The sequence below is a fragment of the Phaseolus vulgaris genome, chromosome 1 (assembly GCF_051622355.1).
Source record: "Phaseolus vulgaris cultivar YP4 chromosome 1, ASM5162235v1, whole genome shotgun sequence".
Lineage (NCBI taxonomy): Eukaryota > Viridiplantae > Streptophyta > Magnoliopsida > Fabales > Fabaceae > Phaseolus > Phaseolus vulgaris.
In genome coordinates this window covers 31,384,874-31,404,886 of record NC_143498.1, presented here as the reverse complement: position 1 = coordinate 31,404,886, position 20,013 = coordinate 31,384,874, and positions in this window count along the sequence as shown.

Genomic DNA, 20,013 nt, shown 5'->3' with positions numbered 1-20,013 from the left:
AAAAAGGGTCATACTGTTAGATTCTGTAGAGTAAGAAGGTTTTTTGTTCATAAAGGTATTTTGAAATGGGTTCCTAAGGTCTCTAAGGTTCCTAAGGCTCCTACTAACATCATTGGGCCCAAATTCATAAGGGGGCCAAATCTTGCTTTTTAATCTTTTCTTGTAGGTATCCTTGGCAGCCAAGAATCACTTTTGTGCTTGAAGAATGACTGCTAAAGGGAAAAACATCAATAGAAAAGTTTGTCTTTGTGCCTGTACTTTCAATTGTATATGTCTTGCAAGGTTCTTTGGAAGTCAAGAGACATCTTGGCATATGCATATTGGTTGGTCATAACAGAAACTTCAAGAATAGAGAGAGTATGTGTGTTCTCAATTCTCAATTTATGAAAGTGTGCCTTGTGACCATTTGATATGATCCAAAAATATATGAAGATGACCAAGGATGCTATACTTGAAGGGTCATCTCAACAAGCAAATAAAGACTTCATCAATAGAATAAATGGACAAGGCCCAAAGCATTTAAAGTTCTTCTTATTTGTCTTCTCAAAAGATGAGGCCCAAGTCCAATTCATATCTCTTTGTAATATATTTATAATAGATTCTAAATAGAACATTAGAAGGGAAGTATAGGAAAAGTCACTTTCTAGAATAAGGAAGTGACTTGAAAAGGGGTGACATTTACCTTGTCTTTTCATATGCCTTGCCTATTCATTTACAAGTGACTCTTCATGTATTTTTACTTTTTCATGACTGGTCCTCTTTGCCTATACAAAGAGGAGCCTTGCTTTTGGAAACACAAGTTGAATATTGAAATTGAAAAGTGAAGTTACTCTCTTTAATTTTAGTGGTTTCTTTGTGAGACTTGCTCTCCTTCTATTTGTCTTATCTTGTAGATCTTGGGAATCCTCAAGTGGCGGCACTCTCACTCATCTTGGAGCCTTCCACCATCCAAGTGGCGTGATCACTCCCATTGTCTTCAACGACATAAGTTTCTTCAACTCTTCATCTTCTTCTTCCATACCCATTCTATATCAAAAACTCTAAAACATGTTTTGTTTCTTGTTCTTGATTTTCAATCGGTCAAATGTTGCTATTGAATGTTTCTAATCAATAGTTTGTCATTGGTTCTTCTTTTAATCGGTTGGAATTACTTGTTGATGTTCTATTCGGTTCATATTCTTGAAATGGGTTTCCCATGGGTTTCTTGATTTGTGTTCTTGAAATGGGTTTCTTGATTTGTGTTATTGAATTTCTTGTAGAATCTTGATCATAATTCCTAAAAGTGTCTAATAATGTTTCATCTTCTAATCAACTCTCATCATGTGGTATCATGAACCATGGGTTTGTTCTTGTTTTGAGTTGATTTGACACTTTTAATTCAAGCAATTTATTTTCTATCACCTTATTTTGTGCAGAATTTTTTTTAGGTTCCTTTTTGTGTGTGTTGTTTTGTGTTTACTGTATTTGAGTCTTTCTTGCTGTTTTATTTGGTACATATTAATTGTGTTTGAGTCATTTTGATTTTGGAATCCATATAAGTTTTGTCAAGTCATGTTTCTCCTAAAATGTCATCAATTCTATGTAGTACTTTTCTTGATAATTTTGTTTGATTGATTTTAATTGAGTTCAGTTTTATTATTCTGTTTTTTGATCCTTTCGTGCATTTTATTTTTTTATTTGAGTTCATACTTGTGTGTTAGATCCATACAAGTTCATATACATCACTTTTATTGTGTCTTTGAAGTTTCTTAATAGTGTTTTTTAATTCCATAATAGGTTTCCTCTTTTTTTCATTAAATCTGTGCTGAATGAAATGGTTTATGAAAATTTATTTTGTTGGTGAAAAATTCTAAAACTCTGTACCTGAGTAGTTTGAAGTGAAACAAAAGAGTGAAAAAAAAGAAGTATAGCAAAATTCACAATACAAAAAAATGATAAATGAAATACGTACCGAGTGCAAAATTCTGACTCTGAAAAAACAGTGAAGCGCCAGTGATTTTCAAATATTCATCACAATTAATTGGTGGACTGTTTTAGTACAATTCCAGCGCCTATTGTGAGATAAGACATTGAGTTTTATGTGGTTTAAATTTCACATTCAACTTTGCAGTATTCAATTTAGCATAAATCTGTAAAGTCACGCACATTTTATACAAAATTCCAGTAGTTTTTTTTTTTTTTTTTGGTTTTCTTCATCCAATTCTAGTACTATTCTCTAGGTTCCATTTGTGTACTATATTTTATTGAGTGATTTATTTTCTTGATTGTCATTTTCCTTCAATATTCTTTTCCAAGTTTTGTCATATCTTTTACTTCCAAATTGGTTTAGCTATTTCTTTTTTACACCTTTTCTTGATTGTCTTTTCTTCTTCCTTATAGTTTTGTGGTGATTTGGCTTTGAGCAAGTGTGGTTTTCTTTGGCATCTTTAACTTGAGTTTTACCCAATCCACAAGGAGACTTGGTTAAGGAAAGAAACCTTTTCTTTGAGTGTTTCATTCTTTTTCTTTCCTTTGGTCGTGAGCTATTTTTTTTCATTCTAACTTGATTTCTTTAATTGTTTGTTCATTGTGTTTTGTGTTTGTTTGATAATATGGATCATGTTTCTAGTGGTGAATCATCTACGCAACATTCTCCTAAAAAAGCTTTCCTAATTGGAGAATTGAAGGAAGCCAAAAAGACAATTGCACAAAAAGAGGAAGAAATGAGACAATTGGAGGAAAGACTCCAAAGATTGGAAATGCGCCATGAATGGTCTCCAAGACAAAGAAGGCATCATCATATATATGATTCAAGAAGTTCTCAAAATTATGGTGAATTTCATGAAGAAACCGAATGGAGGAGGCGCCACCATTATGAAGATAGACGCCAAAATGTGGCAAAGCCTTATTTTCCATTTGTAAAATTACCTAGTTTTAGTGGAGATGGTGATCCTAATGTATATTTAGGTTGGGAGGCTAAAGTAGAACAAATTTTTAATGTACATGAGGTCCAAAATGACCAAAAAGTTAGATTAGCCTCCTTAGAATTTATGGACTATGTCATGCAATGGTGGCACATGGACATTGGTTTAAACAAGAGACAACCCGTGGTCTCTTGGGAGGATTTAAAAAATATGCATGCGCGCTAGATTTGTGCCTCCACACTATAGGAAAGACCTTTTGTTGAAACTCCAAAGGTTTCATCAAGGCACGCTTAGTGTGGATGCTTATTTTAAGGAGCTTGAAATGATTTTAACTCAAATAATCATGCATGAAAGTGAGAAGTCCAAAATGCCTCGCTTTGTAAGTGGTCATAAAAGGGAAACCTAAGATGTGGTAGAATTATATGAGTATATTTGTTTAGAAAAATTGGTTCACCTTGCCATCAAGGTAGAATCACAAATTTCCAAGAAAAACTCTTTTAAAATTTCTAATGATGGCTTTTATCGCACCTCTTAGACAAATAAACAAAAATCTACTTCAACTTTTCCCTCCAATTTTAAAAAGGAGTCCACTTACAAAACAAAGGATTATAAACCCTCACCTTCAACTCCTATATCACCCACCAAAACCTCAAGTAGAAAATGTTTTAAATGTTAGGATTTTGGTCATATAGTCGCAAATTGTCCAACAAAGAGAACCGTGATGGTTAAGGGGGGGCAAGTAGTAAGTGAACATAGTGATAACTCTTCTAGATCTAACTCCCTTTTCCCTTCAAACTCCCTTAGTGATAATGATTGTGAAATACCTTGTGAAGGTGACATATTGATGATAAGGCGAATGTTGGGAACGATTCCAAAACCTTTGGATGATAACCAAAGAGAAAATATTTTCCACACCCGTTGTCTTATCACCAACAAGTTATGTTCCTTGATTATTGATTGGGGTAGTTGTACTAATGTGGCTAGTACAAGAGTTGAAGATAAGTTAGCCTTACCCACTATCTCTCATACCAAGCCCTATAAATTGCAATGGCTTAGTGACGAAGGTGAAATCATGGTTAACAAACAAGTCTTCATTAACTTTTCAATAGGAAAGTATAAAGATGAGGTTTTATATGATGTTGTGCCCATGGAAGCAACTCGTGTCCTTTTAGGAAGGCCTTGGCAATATGATAGACATGTTTTGCATGATGGCCTATCCAATACAATGTTTTTTTCCTTTCAAGGGCGCAAGGTTACCTTAACACCCTTCTCTCCCCGAGAGGTTCATGAGGACCAAATAAAAATTAAAACTAAAAGAGAAAATGAGAAAGCAAAAGAAGTAAGTACTAAACCGAGTCACAATACTTTATCCACTAAATCAATCATGTTGACTCGTGTTATGCCTCAACTTGAGCCTCAAAGGTATTCTTCTTCTTTATCTTTTTCATTACCCAAGGTTCCTAATTCAACACCATCTTGGTTAAAAAATGTTAGGGATGATTTTTACATACCTCCTAATGGTTTTCACCTTTTAAGAGGATTTTTTTCCAAAGAATATCATCATTCCTAAACAATCTTTTCCAGCATGGTCTATCTATAGGACCTCTTTTTCTGAACTCCTAATGCTTACAAATACAGTCAAGTTTGTCTATCTCTTCTTGCATTCTCTTATCTAATTGCAAACTAACTTTATCTTATGCAGAAGTACTAAATTCATGGTCGAATTTTCTCCAACTTGGAGAGCATGATGTGATCCAAAAATACATGAAGATGACCAAGGATGCTATACTTGAAGGGTCATCTCAACAAGCAAATAAAGACTTCATCAATAGAAGAAATGGACAAGGCCCAAAGCATTTAAAGTTCTTCTTATTTGTCTTCTCAAAAGATGAGCCCCAAGCCCAATTCATATCTCTTTGTAATATCTTTATAATAGATTCTAATTAGAACATTAGAAGGGAAGTAGTAGGAAAAGTCACTTTCTAGAATAAGGAAGTGACTTGAAAAGGGACGACATTTACCTTGTCTTTTCATATGCCTTGCCTTTTCATTTACAAGTGACTCTTAATGTATTTTAACCTTTTCATGACAAAGGATGCACACTATGAGAAGTCATCTCAACAATCAATTGAAAACCTCACCAAGGATTTAGCAGACCTCACTAGAGGAAGAAATGGACACAAACTTGAGCATCTAATGTTCTTCCTGTTGGTCTTCTTAAAGAATAAAACAAGTTTTAAATAATTTGGGCTCACTTTAGGGGTCAAATAACAAAGATAGGCTAGAATAAGGTACCTTTAGCGTAATAGGGGGTGTAGTTAGCATTTTAGCTTGTTCTTAGCCCTTTAGGAAGGGATTTTGACCTAGTTTCTAGAAGGACAAGCCTAGGGTGCGGGTTTGACTTAGTCAAACCCTAATGCTGCCCCTTTTTTAATGTTTCCCATCCTACCCTTCATGCTTGTTCTCTAAGGCTCCTTCACCTATAAATAGGAGGCCTACCTTATTGTATTTTCAAGTTGAATTTGAATGAAGTAAAGAAACTTTGCACAAATTGTGTGAGCTCTTAGTGAGGCTTATGTCCTCTTAGATTTGAGGTCTTATCTTGAGTGATTGGGAAGCTCTCAAGTGGCGGCCTACACAATCATCTTGGAGCACATCACCCTCCAAGTGGCGTGACATTTCTCACCCACCATCATAAGTTTTCTCATTCCATTTTCCTTCCATTTCTCCATTCAATTTATGTTTTTTTTTTCTCTTAGTATTCTTATTTTTTGTTCTTGGGTTTCACTCATAATTATGAGTATGGTGCATCATTTGGGAGGCCATGACCACCATTGATGTTAACCTTGTGCCTTTTTCAATTCCACAATTGCATCTCATCCTCACCACATCTTGTTTTTCATCTTTGCCTCTGTGAAGTGAACCTTCCACTACAAGAAAATCATGAAATAGAAACCAATTTTAGAGACAAAAAATTATTAGTTGCTATAGTGACCAAATTAGAGACTATTTTAGGGACTAAATAAATTTTGTGTTTCTAAATTAGTTTCTATTATTGTTAAATGGTTTCTAAATTGGTATCTAATTAGAAACCAAGGTTTTTGCTACCAAATTTAGAATCTAAATAATTGGTAGTTAAAACTTTGGTTGCTAATTAGATACCTATTTAAAAACCATTTAAAAATAATAGAAACTAATTTAGAAACCATTGTTTTTAGTTTCTAAATTGGTCTCTAATTTAGTTACTATTGCAACTAATTATTTTGGTCTTTAAAAAATGGTTTCTATTGGATGATTTTCTTGTAGTGTTCACACTTACTAAACCACTTGATTAAGTTTCTGTCTAGTGGGAATCTTCCTTAGGTCTTCACAATTAATTGCTAAAACCCCAACCTTAAGTAAAAGTGTCACCATAAATAAAAATATCTAAAAATCACTCACATTATGTGGTATTCAGAGCTTTGGTTTTTGAGCTTATCTTGTTTAGAGTTGATTGGCACTTTACTTTCTTGCATCTTTAAATCCTTGACTTTACATTCAAGTACCTTTAAATTTTTGTCTTTAATTTCAGCCCTTTATTTTCTTGCAATTTCATTCGGCCATTTTACTTTTCCATAGCATTGTTTCACTTTTGAATTATTATTTTTGTGTCTTATTGTGTTCTTGTCTTTTGCTTTGAGTCATATGTTCATTAGTGTTCTAGGAGTCCTTACTTTGATTCTATTTACTTGGCTTTTAATTTTGAAAGTTTAAGAAGTAATTATAAACTTTTTTTAGTAGAAGTAGATTTAAGTTTCAAACAAAAGATTTCCAGTGATCAATTAAATTGAAGTCCAAACTTTTTGTGAAAATTGGTGTTATTGGAAAATATGCATGATCAAAACTATGGACATTTCATTTTCATAATTCAAGAACTAGTATAAGAAAAAGGAAGAAGTGTGAAGCGCAAATTTGGGGTCCATTTCTTAATGAAAAAAACATTTCAAAATTTTGGGTTCAACTTGATTGGCAAATTTATTTCAACCATTGTGGAATTTTTATCCTTTTTCTTTAACAATTTCTAAAGAAAAAGTTTCATTGTTAAAAGTTCAGTAAGTATCTTTGAGTCCTTTTTTTGTGCCTTTTTCTTGATTGTCTTTCTTCAAAGTTTTGTCATAATCTCTTTCTCAAATTTGGTTTAGCTTTTCTTGCTTAAGCTTTTCATGATTGTCTTTTGTATTTTTTTCCTTAAGTTTTGTTGGGCTTTGGCCTTTTTCATTTGAGAGTTTTCAACCTCAAGAAAGACCTTTGTGAGAGGATAAACATCTTTTTAAGTGCTTTGAGTGTTCTCCTCTTGTTTTCTTTTCACCAAAGTGACGCAAACTTGAGAGAGTGTTTTCTAACTTCTATTTCACTAAGTTTTTGTTCACTTGTGAATTATGGCTCATATTTCTTCAGGGGAGTCATCAAAACCCCAATCTCCCCAAAAGGCATTCCTTATGGGTGAATTGGCAGCTGCTAGGAGATCCCTTGCCCAAAATGATGAGGAAATGAGACAAATGGAGGAGAGACTCCAAAGGCTTGAATCGGATCATGTAAGACAACCAAGGAGATGGGAGCGTAGAAGAGCTACAAGAAGTTTCACTCAATATGGCAGTCATGAGGAAGAAGAAGATTGGAGATTGAACCAATTTGAGGAGAGGCGTCAACATCCACACCATGCTCCTAAACTTTATTTGCCTTGTGTAAAAATTCCTAGTTTTAGTGGGGAAGGTTATCCCAACATATATCTAGGATGGGAGGCTAAAGTTGAACAAATTTTTAAAGTACATGAGGTCCAAGAAGACCTAAAAGTCAAGTTAGCCTCTTTAGAATTTTTAGACTATGCCATGCAGTGGTAGGTGGTGCATAAGACTGTAATGGACATTGGACTTAACAAGAGGCCAATCGTGATCTCTTGGGAGGATTTAAAGTTATGCATGCACGCTAGGTTTGTTCCTCCTCACTATAGGAAGGAACTCTTGTTGAAGATTCAAAAGCTTCAACAAGGAACAAAAAGTGTTGATGATTATTTTAAAGAGCTTCAACAAGGAACTAAAATTGACATGCATGAAAGTGAGGAATCTAAAATGGCTAGATTTGTAAGTGGACTAAGAAGGGAAATCCAAGATGTGGTGAAACTTTATGAGTATTCATCTTTAGAAAAATTGGTTCACCTTGCCATCAAGGTTGAAACCCAACTTTCAAAGAAAAACCATTCAAAAACTTTCATAATGATGGCTACTACCAATCATCTTGGAAAAATAAAAACAAAACTTCTTCCAAAAGTTTTCCTTCAAATGTTGAGAAAGATTCCACTTACAACCCTAAACATTCTAATCCCTCCACTTCAACAACTAAGTCACCTACCAAAACTGTTGATGAAGAGTGATCATGTGCTTTGAAGAATCCAAATCAAAGATGTTTGATGAAAGGTTGGTGTTGTTGTTGTGTTTGGGTGGGATCTGGGTAGAATAAAGTGTGATCCACTGCTTTGTTGAATCTAAAACTGATGTGATTAAAAACCTGTTTGACATCAAGTGATTTTCCAACTAAGTGAAAAACAACATGTTGTTTTGCGAATCAACCAGTTGTTTTACTCTTAGGAGTTTTGAAAAAGGTTGAAAACTATTTTGGTTTGGTTGACTTCACTGTCAAGCCAAACAATCGGTTGTTTCGTGGTTTCAACCGATTATTTCTTTGAAAATCCTAACATAATTCTGTTTTGAATGGTGAATCTGCTTTAAATGTTTTATAACTGAATACGCTCCTTCATTGATTGTTTTAACCAATCTTTGGAAAATATAAATGGTTTGTTCATGTTTTCAAATATAAAAAGAAACAGTTTTGAGAAATTCAGTTTGACAGATTTGAATTTAAGATTTTAAGACTCACATCAAAGCTTTGGGTTTTCAAGAGAGAGTGGAATAAGATTACAATTGTATTCAATTAAGATTGTACTGTGATCAGGTGTAATCCTTTCTAAAAACTATTGTATTTCTGGTGTTGTGTAGCCAAGGAGTGTTGCGTGTTCTTGAGGTGTTCAAGATCAATACTCTTGGTGTGGTTTGCCAAAGGTAGTGTGTTTCTTGAAGGGTTCAAGGTCACTCCAGATAAGGGAAGTCCATGGGCCGGATACGCTAAGATCCTAAAGATAGCGGCGCAAGGACCTTCTCCAAGGAACCCTAGATAATAGCGAGCAACGCAGAGGTAAACCCTAGTTTTCACCTATATAAAGGGCACGAAGAGCCCTAGTAAGGTACGCTTTCATAATTACACAGAACACTAGACCCTAGTTGTTCTTGACGGCGCACCTAGCTGTGAGCACAAGGCAATTAGGGCAACACAGTTTAGCCATACAGTTTCAGTCATTGAGACAATCATACAGTCTCTAGTCACTTTGGTGTTTCTCGCTAGTTGACTTGATCGTCGGAGTGCAAACGGCAGCGAGGGCGCCCCTTTGTTCTTCTTTTTCAGGTACTCATAGACAAGGCATAACGAAGGTGCTCTAGCTCGTGGGGACAAGCCACTCATAAAGACGACCCAAGTCAACCGGCCGGAACACTAACAATCCTCTAGTAGAAAGTGTTTTAAATGTTTAGGTTATGGGCACATTGCATCTAGTTGTCCTTCAAAAAGAAACATGATAGTTAAAGAAGGGGTTGTCATGAGTGACCATAACTCCCAAAGGTCTAGGTCCCCTACCTATTCTAGATCCCTAAGTGAGGAAGAAAGTGAAAGTCCATGTGAAGGAGACTTATTAGTAGTGAGGTGCATGCTAGGTCAAGTTTTAAAACCTTTTGATGAAAGTCAAAGGGAACACTAGGTGCCTCAATAATAATAAGTTGTGCTCCTTAATTGTGGATGGGGGGAGTTGTGCAAATGTGGCAAGCACAAGAGTGGTAGACAAACTTGGGTTACCTACATCTCTCATGCAAAGCCCTATAAACTTCAATGGTTAAATGAAAAGGGGGAGATCATAGTTGTACCGGCAAGGTCATCGGGTGTGATGACGTGTCTAACACGTGACTACGTGGGGCGTGCTCAACAGAAAACGTGGACAAGAGAAAGATGAATGGTTCAGAAGTGAGCATAATCGCCGGTTCATGGAACTGGCGTTCTGTAGTGAACATGGTCGGTTATCGCCGGGTTTGTGTGTCATCGACGTGTTAGATAATGGGAGATCAGGTGGTCTGACGTCGCCGCGAGGAGCACATCGCCGGACCTCCCAGTAAACTCAGTTGAAGTTGCTGGAGGCTCAGAAGAGTAAGCTCAAGCGTATAATTTCAGTAAGATAATTGTTGCGCCAACATAGGGCGTGAAGGGCGTGTGGGTTGAAGGGAACAGCTTGCCTATCAGCGACAGGATTCCCAGAGTGGACATTCGTTGGTGGCAGGGTTTCCTCAGCCAGAACATGCATGGCGCAGCGATAAGGAGGGCGCCATTAGCGACAAGCGATATCACAGAGATGGTGCACTTTGCTGCACCCGATACTCGTCTTGTCGGGTGGTGTTCTAGAGCATATTGCGTGCTAGCTTACTCCTTGAGTAGAGGACTTAGCCGCGCGACTGGTTACTACACAGAAATGACGCCCAAGTTGCCTCAACCTAGATGACGACACGTGTAGGGTTGGATGCTACCTGTTATTCCAACCCAGATGATGACACGTGTAGGGTTGGATGCAATAGAGAAATGACGCTCAAGCTATCCTAGCTCAGATGATGACACGTGTAGGGTTGCGCGCTACCTGCTATCCCAGCCCAGATGACGACACGTGCAGGGCTGGATGCGAGCCACGCGTCCAAAAGCATAACGGCCTGGAGAGAGAAGAAACCTAGCTAGGGTTGTGTGCCTTTAGTACGGTTCAACAGAGCATATTTTCTCTGAGTTTTGGGTGTTCTTGTGTTTTCAGGTTCTCAAAGAGGTTTTCTATGGTGTGAACTTGAAGGCCACGTGGAGTCAAGCTGGTGAGGAGGTTCGTGACGAGGCAACGTTCTTACGCTAGGTCAACCGGCAGGATCATCTGGCGCCCACCGTGGGGCCATATAAAAGGTGATTCCCAACCATAGTTCGTGTTTGTTGAGTTTTTGGTGCTTTCTGTTCGACTGCTCGCTGTCGCAGTCGGTTTCTAGAGTTTTCACCGTTTGTTTGGAGTTTCTTTGAGCTGCTGAGTTTGCTGAGAAAGGATGAGGACAACGCGATCTAGTTCAGTCGCGCCGTCGACAGATGAGGATGCTGTGTCCAGGACGCAGGTGATGGATATGATGAGGACGCTGCAGGAGAACGTGGTTGCGTCACGTTCTGAGCAAGAAAGAATGCACGAGGTGCTGGTGGCCTCGCAAACTAAAAATGAGGAGATCAACAGGATCAACGAGGAACTGCGTAAAGTTATTCAAGAACGGGAGGAGCGCGTGGTCGGGAACAGATCCGCACCCCTGTCCCCACCACGTAGCTTTCCCATGCCGTTCTCTCAAGAGATCATGGACTCGGTGGTCCCAGCCAATACAGTGGCGGTGAAGGCGTCTTTCACCGGGGTGGAGGACCCTGAGGCTCATCTCATGGCGTTTCACACCCAGATGATGCTCTCGGGGGGTCGAACGCGGTTTACTGTAAGGTGTTCATGAGCACCCTTAGTGGGACAGCGTTGGACTGGTTTGTCAGTTTACCTACAGGCCACATTACCACGTTTCAACAGTTTTCCAAGATGTTCGTTGAGCAGTATATAGTGAACAAGGCACCACCATTGGTGTCTTATGACCTGTTCGACGTGAGGCAGTACCAAGGGGAGTCCCTGAAGGATTTCCTGAACAGATTCGGAGCTCAGATAGTTCGCTTGCCAGGTAAAGACGAGGAAATGTTTGTACATGCCTTCAAGAAGGGCGTGTTGCCCGGGCCCTTTAGTGAGTCGCTTATCAGAAGTCACCCCGCCACGTTCGCTGAAATCCGGCGACGTGCCGTGGCTCACATCGCCGCTAAGAACGACCTTCACAGACGGTTTGGCCTCACGAACGGAGAAGATCAGGTATCTTGTTGTAAACGCTCCGTCGGCATACAACATACTGTTGGGAAGGCCAACGCTCAACAGAACGGGAGTTGTGCCTTCGACAAGGCACATGAAGGTCAAACTACCGTCTATGGAGGGTTTGATCATCACCATCTGTTCTGACCAAAAGGAGGCGAAGAAGTGTTACGAAAACAGCCTCAAGAACAAGAGGTCTGTATGCCACGTAACCACAACGCCTCCCCCTGGCACGGAGCACGCACGGGAGACCCCGCGAGTGCTGGATACGGCGTTGGAGGTGGCCCCCGAGGGCGACGTCCCAATGGAGGATATCGAGGCAAGGTCCGAGAACGCCGCTCGGGTGGAAGGGGAGAGAAACTGCTCGGAGACCGCCAGGGAAGCAGGTATCGCGAGGGCGCTAATCGCCAGTGAAAAGAAGCCTCAGCCAGTAGAGGAATGGCTTGAGAAGAAGATCAACGACAAGACGTTTAAGCTGGGAAGAACCTTGGACAGCGAGACGCGAGACCAAATCGCCAAGGTGATAAGTAGACACCTTGATGCATTTGCATGGTCTGCTTCAGATATGCCGGGAATCGACCCCGATTTCTTCTGCCATCGTTTAGCAATGGATCCCCAGGTCAGGCCCATCTGCCAAAGAAGGATAAAGTTCAACGAGGAAAAAAGGCAGGCGATCAAAGACGAAACACAAAAACTCCTCGCAGCAAGCCAAATCAAGGAGATCCAATATCCAGAATGGCTCGCCAATGTCGTTCTGGTCAAGAAGAGTAGCAGAAAATGGCGAATGTGTGTCGACTTCACAGACCTGAACAAGGCCTATCCAAAGGATTCTTATCCTTTGCCGAGTATAGACGCCCTGGTAGACAGTGCATCAGGGTGCAAGCTACTCAGTTTTCTGGATGCCTTCTCAGGGTACAACCAAATCAAGATGCACCCCATGGACGAAGAGAAGACTGCCTTCATGACGGAAAGGTCATGCTACTGCTACAAGGTGATGCCCTTCGGGCTGAAGAATGCGGGAGCCACACACCAAAGGCTAATGGACAAGGTGCTCGCACCTATGCTCGGGAGGAATGTGCAGGCATACGTTGACGACATGGTCGTGACGTCCCAGGAAAAAAGCAAACATGTCGCCGATTTGGAAGAGTTGTTCGTCACCATCGCTAGGTATAAGCTGAAACTAAATCCTGAGAAGTGTGTCTTTGGTGTGGAGGCAGGGAAATTTCTGGGATTTCTCCTATCAGAGAGGGGAATCGAGGCTAACCCCGAGAAGTGTGCCGCCATTTTGGCGATGAGGAGGCCCGCCACTGTGAAGGAGGTGCAGCAGCTCACGGGGCGGATGGCCGCCCTGTCTCGATTTGAATCGGCCAGTGGAGAGAAGGGCCACCCATACTTCCAGTGCTTGAAGAGGAACAACAGGTTTGTCTGGACGAAAGAGTGTGAGGAGGCCTTCATAAACCTCAAAGAATATTTCGCGAGCCCACCAGTTCTGTGCAAACCCCAAGCAGCAACGCCACTCAGGTTTTATTTTTCCATAACTGAGAGGGCAATAAGCGCAGTGCTCGTCCAGGATCAAGATCAGGTCCAAAAACCCATCTATTTTGTTAGCAAGGTGCTGCAAGGCCCAGAAGTGAGGTACCAGGCCTTAGAAAAGGCGGCGTTAGCGGTCGTATTTTCGGGGAGGAGGCTCCGCCATTACTTCTAGAGCTTTACGGTGTTGGTAATGACTGACTTGCCTATCCAGAAGGTTTTGAAGAAACCGGATGTAGCTGGAAGAATGGTGAAGTGGGCGGTGGAACTGTCAGAGTTCGACATCAAGTACGAGCCCCGGGGATCGATCAAGGGCAAATCTTCGCTGATTTCGGGGTCGAGTTGTCTTCCGAAACAGCTCAAAACGCCAAGGATGACTTTCCTTGGGTACTCTCGGTGGATGGGTCGTCTAACCAGCTGGGTAATGGGGCTGGGGTCATTTTGGAGGGACCCAACGGCGTGTTGATAGAGCAATCACTGAGGTTTGCTTTCAAAGCAAGCAACAATCAAGCAGAGTATGAGGCCTTGATCGCCGGTATCTTGTTGGCGAAGGAAATGGGGGCGAAGGTGCTAATGGCCAAGAGCGATTCGCTGTTGGTCACTGGACAGGTAACTGGCGAGTTCCAAGCCAAGGACCCGCAAATGGCAGCCTACCTGGAGTACGTGCAAGAGCTAAGGAGATCTTTCGCTTTGTTTGAAGTGGTACACGTGCCGAGAGAGTAGAATGCCCGAGCTAACCTGCTAGCCAAGCTTGCCAGTTCGGGCAAGGGGGGCAGGCAGAGGACCGTCATTCAAGAAACTTTGAAGACTCCTCGGGCTTTTGTCGCAGATCACCGGGTCCTTTACGTTTGTAAATCGACGTTAAGAACAGCAAGGGGCCATAGATCTCTAATGCAGGTGACCTTGAGGACGCCAAGGGTCAGGGCGCACCCAGTGAAAGAGGTAAGCACGACACAAGTTTGCGCTATCCACGAGCCTGATACGTGGATAACGCCATACCAGCGCTACTTGGCAGATGGCGTGCTCCCAATGGATTCAACAGAAGCCAAAAAGATGAAGAAAAGCTCCAGCAAGTTTACCCTCATTGATGGCGAGCTGTATAGGTTCGGATTTACACACCCTCTCCTTGTATGTGTACACGGAGAGAAGTGTACAAGAATCATGGCTGAGCTCCATGAAGGGATTTATGGGAGCCACATTGAAGGTCGATCTCTGGCGACAAGAACTATCCGTGCAGGTTATTACTGGCCCACAATGAGGGAAGATTGCAAGAGATATGCCCAGCGCTGCAAGCAATGCCAGCAGCACGCCGAATGGCACAAGGCGCCCCCAGAAGAGTTAAGGTCAATCTACAGCCCCTGGCCGTTCCACACGTGGGGAATCGACATTCTGGGGCCCTTCCCGTTAGCGATCAGGCAAATCAAGTATTTGGTTGTGGCGATCGAATACTTCACAAAATGGATCGAGGCAGAACCAGTAGCCCAGATCACCGCATACAAAATCCAGAGTTTCGCGTGGAAGAATATTGTGTGTCGTTTTGGTATGCCCAAGCGTCTAGTATTAGATAATGGGACTCAGTTCGCAAGCCACCTGTTGAAGAAGTTGTGCGAGGACACAACAGGTGTTTGCTTCCGTGGAACACCCGCAAACGAATGGGCAGGTGGAGTCCGTTAACCGGGTTCTGCTGAGAGGATTGAAGAGGAGGCTGGAAAAGGCCAAGGGGTCTTGGGCTGAGGAAGTTCCCCGCATAATGTGGGCATATCATACCACTGAGCAATCGGGAACCCACGAAACCCCGTTTAGTTTAGTGTATGGATGCGACGCGATGATTCCAGTTGAAATCCAGGAAAGCTCACCGAGGTTCCAAAACTTCGTGGCGGAAGACTCGAACGAAGAAAGGAGAATGAACTTGGATTTGCTGGACGAGGTCAAGGAGGAAACGCATGTGAAGGCTGAGGCAGTAAAGAGAAGAGTTGAGCGTAAGTACAACTCCAAGATAAAGCCAAGGCAATTCAGAGATGGCGGCCTGGTGATGAGGAAGGCCCACCAGCACGAGATGGAAAAAAAATTGTCACCCAAGTGGACAGGACCGTTCAGAATAACTGAAGCACTCGGGAACGGCGCCTACCGCTTGGAGACGCTGGAGGGAGGGGCGATTCCTCGCACTTGGAACGCCACCCATCTCAAGTTTTACTACAGTTAAGCCCTTGTAAGTAGCAATTAACTCCAACAGTTTAAGATGTATCAGTTTAAGCAATTTTTCAAGGGGGCAATCTTTTTCCCTAAGGAGGGTTTTAATGAGGCCACCAGTAAAGAAGGTTTCGAAGTTTATCAAAGTTTCCCGGCTATTAAGTTTGCATGCTTTCTGTTTGCCAAGTTTGTGGGGAGAGACTCTATCGCCCTTGTGTAGTTTTAAAGAAAAATGGTAAATTCAAATCGGATGCATCCAGTACAAAATTTTCGAAACATGAAGTTTTTTAAGTCCTCATTGCCGTATGGCGATCGAAGCCACGGGAATAAAGTTTTCTAAGTCCTCATCGCCATATGGCGATCGGAGGCACAGGAATAAAGTTTTTTAAGTCCTCACCGCCTCCCGGCGATCGGAGGCACAAGTATTAGATTTCCTCCCGGCGAGGAAGAGATTTAAAAGACCTCCTCGCCTTGAGCGAGTGCAAGCGAGAAAGAGATTTAAAAGACCTCCTCGTCTTGAGCGAGTGCAGGCGAGAAAGAGATTTAAAAGACCTCATCGCCTTGAGTGAGCGTAGGCGAGAAAGAGATTTTAAAGTCCTCCTTGCCCTGAGCGAGCACAGGCAAGTACAGATCACAAGACCTCTTTGCGTGAGCGAATTGAGGCAAGTTGAAAGCCCTCAGTGCATCCGGGGGGGAGGAGATGTAACCCCTGGGCAAGTTGAGGCATCAGGAAAGTCCTTCTCACCCTCGAGTGAGTTCAGGCAAGATGAAACTGAAAAGTCAGGGGTGTTAACGATCTCAAGTGTGGGAAAGGAGGGTTGGAGAAGGACTCTTTTCCCCTTGAGAGAGACACCAATATTGACCTAGTAAGACCAGTTAAATCGGAGGTGAAGGGTGGTTGGGGAAGGTTTCCAGAGGGCACCTCACCACCTAAATCGTTGTTCTAAAACCCAGGGAGGTAGAGAGGGATCCAAAAGGCGACTCTACCTCCAGATGGGGGAACAATGATGTAAGTTATCTCAGGGTAAAGACTCGGGGAAGGCAGAGAGAGGTCCAAAAGACAGCTCTCCCCCCAGATGAGCAAAGATGAAATCCGGAGGTGGTCCCGCAGGGGACGCTCCCAGTTAAAGGGAAGATGACGTCGCCAGAAGCCCTTGGTTTGAGATCAAAATAGAAAGAGAATCGCATGGCGAGGGCTGCATCGGCGAAGTTCTGGACGACAATGTAGAAACGCCTCTAGCCCTTTGTAGATCGGGCGAGAAAGGTTTCAGATACTAAGATCGACCTAAGCCCTTTCTGCCGAGTAAGTGATTTCGTATTAAACGTTATTGTTTCGAATTAACTTTTTGTTTAAGCTAAGGTGGTTTGTAGAGAGTTAAGTACCAGTTGGTACAAAGTACATTGAGTTGAGAAAAACCATCCAGTTAAACTAGTTGATTGCACGACAGATAAGTTAGAAGACTATATATATATAAAAATGTATGTGCACAGGGATATTGAACAGTTTGAACAGAGTGAAAATTATTACATATAGACCAAGGTAAAACACAAGAGGTTTCAAGGCGATAAGTCAACTGGGGGTACGATCTTGTCGTCCACCACCTCGTTGTATACCGAGAACTCGGAGAGATCAAGGTCGGGATATTTGCAATCGAACTGTTCCAAAGCAGCGCCAAAGCCGGAAGTGAGAACTTGGGTAGCCTCAAGCTGAAGCTCGTCGATCTTCGTCTTGAACCCACTGTTCTCTTCACTTACCTGAGTGACTTCAAGCTCGAGCTCGTCGGCCTTCTTCTTGAGCCCGCTGTTCTCTTCGCGAACTCGGGCAAGCTCAGCAGCGGTTTCACTTAGTTCCTGGGAAGCCTTATCCCGATCTTGCTCAACCTTTCCAAGAAGAGTCTCCCTCTCGATTGACCTCTTCTCCAGGTTGGCCATCTTTTGGGCGTCAGTTTTCTTTGCCTCCTCCAGCGTGGCAATTTTCTCCCTCAAGGGGAGGATCCTGTTCTCCAGCTCGACGGCGTCCTGGCGTTTGTCATGAAGTTTCTTGCGCAGTTCTTTGTTGTCCTTGCGCACGCTTTGGAGCTCGTCCTTGAGGGCGTTTTCGACCCGCGAAAACTCGAAGCCTTGCATCAGCATGTCGCACTTGGTCTTCTCGGCTTCGGCTTTCACGGTCCTTGCCACCTCCTGATTGATCTGATTATCGAGTTCAAACTTCTCCAAGGAGTCCCTTAGCCCTTCGCTGACGATTTGGGGAAGACAATCGTCAACCGTGCCACTTAGGCGCACGGTGAAGGACTTCAAGGCTTCTTGAAGAGGGGTCGGGAGGCTTGAGGTTGCAGGAGGAGGCGGAGGTTGGTGCTCACCACCACCCTCACAAGGTTGGATGGCAGGGGAAGCTTCGAGGCGTGGTGGTGAGGCAGGAGGTTCTTCGGCGGCTTGGGAGGAGGCTTGAGTATCAGCAAGTTGCTCAGGAGCGGCTTCAGCAACTGAGGCGTTTGAAACGGGAACATCCCCAGCGGACTCGAATGGTGTGGAGGCGCTGGGGGGGTCCTCGATGTAGTTTGGGGCGGCGCTCTCAATTGCTGGGGGCTCGATCACAGCCCTCCTTTTCCTTTTGCAGACTAGCTCGTCCTCGGTGCTTTCGTCCGCCTCTTCGTCTGAAACTACCCTGGGGGCTTTCCTCTTAGCCTTCTTGAGGGGTAGTTTCTTGCGTTGGGGGGCTGGAAGAGCGGCAACTGCGGGTGGGCCAACTGGTGGAGATTGGCCATGGGCGGCGGCGATCTCCGCAACAGAGTTCGGGATCGTTTGGGAGCCCGCCGCAGGCTTATGGGACTTGGCTATGGCACGTAGCTCAGCCATCCTATCTTTTCCCAGCATCGTATCTGCAAAGGGGGCCAACAGTTATCAACCAGCACAGAAAATCGACAGGTAATAATGCATGGAGGAAGTTGAAACCATATGCGAAATTATAACAACAACATCAGAGTAGAAACGAGGAAATGCAAATTCAAGCTAAGGGAACTTGAAGGCTTAAGGACAGACCTATGTGAAAGTCCAGTTGGCTTTCAAAGAACTCGAAGGTAATGATGGAGGCCGTCGATAGGGTCCCGTTGGAAGAAGCGACTTTCTTCCAGAAACCGCACAAGTCCTTGTCGAGCTCCCCCATCTTTTCTGGCTCCCTGACCTTCCTGAAGCTCGACTCTTTCCTTCCCTTGTTCACCGAATACAAGGGGAACCCCTGGAGAAGGGAAGGGTCTTGATCGCTGCAGCATACACGCACAAACTTCCCCTTCCAATCCTTATAGGATTGATGGAAGATGGAGAGAATGGACCTCCCAGCGACCCCGTTGAGGCTAACCCATAGACGATCGCCCAGGTTCTTCGCCTTGAACAAGTAGAGGAACACATCCACCGAGGCCAGATGTCCCAAGTGTGCGTAGATAATTTGGTAAGCCCATACGAACGCCCAGCTGTTGGGATGGAGCTGGGCGGGGGCTATGTCGAGCTCGGTCAGGAGCTCCCTCTCAAAGCGTGTGAAGGGAAACCGAAGCTTGACCTTCTTGAACATAGTGGTGTAAACGAAGCAGAAAGGGGCGTCGTCACTCCCCTAATTGTCGGTGCAGATGGGCTCACCAGGAGGACAAGGGCGCACAGACACCTTGTCATCGTGCTCTTTGCTGAAAGAGAGGTGATCCTGATCACCTTTCTTGAGACGAAGAATATCACGATCAGAGTTGATGCATGAAGTCTCACCCAACAGGGTTGCGGAGGCCCACGGGTACAGTCGTTTGTAGTCTGGAAGAGGCTTCACCGTCGCGCCGGTTTGTGGTGGGTTTGGTTGTGGTTGGCTAGTTCGAGAGGACACGGGTCTCGCGACTCAGTCGGAAGGGACGTTAGAATCCTTTGGGGGTCGCTGGAAGAGGAAGGGTTTTCCCTACGGGTTTTCGTCGGAGGGTTGCGAGGAGATGGAGGAGGGTTTGGTGTGACTTTTGAACGAGCCATCGAGGAAGCTGCAAGAAGACGAAAAGGGAAGATATGAGAGTTCGTAAACAGAGAGACTCGACAGAAGAGAAGGAGATGGAAGAAGAAGGGGGGCTCGCAGAGAAAAGGTTCAGAAACCCTAAACGCAGAAAGGAGAAAACAAAGCAGAGAAAACATCCCACAACGTATGCTCCAGGCAGTTAATGGATGATGCAAACCGATTAAAATGCAGCAAATATCAGTAGAAGTGATAAAAAAAGTTACCTTTGGATGATCAAAAGAGTATTCAGAAAGATGGTGGTTGGGGGAATCGGAGCGTTCGCTGGAGCGTTTCGGGAGTTTGAAGAGAGGTAGAAGATAATGAAACAGTGAAAT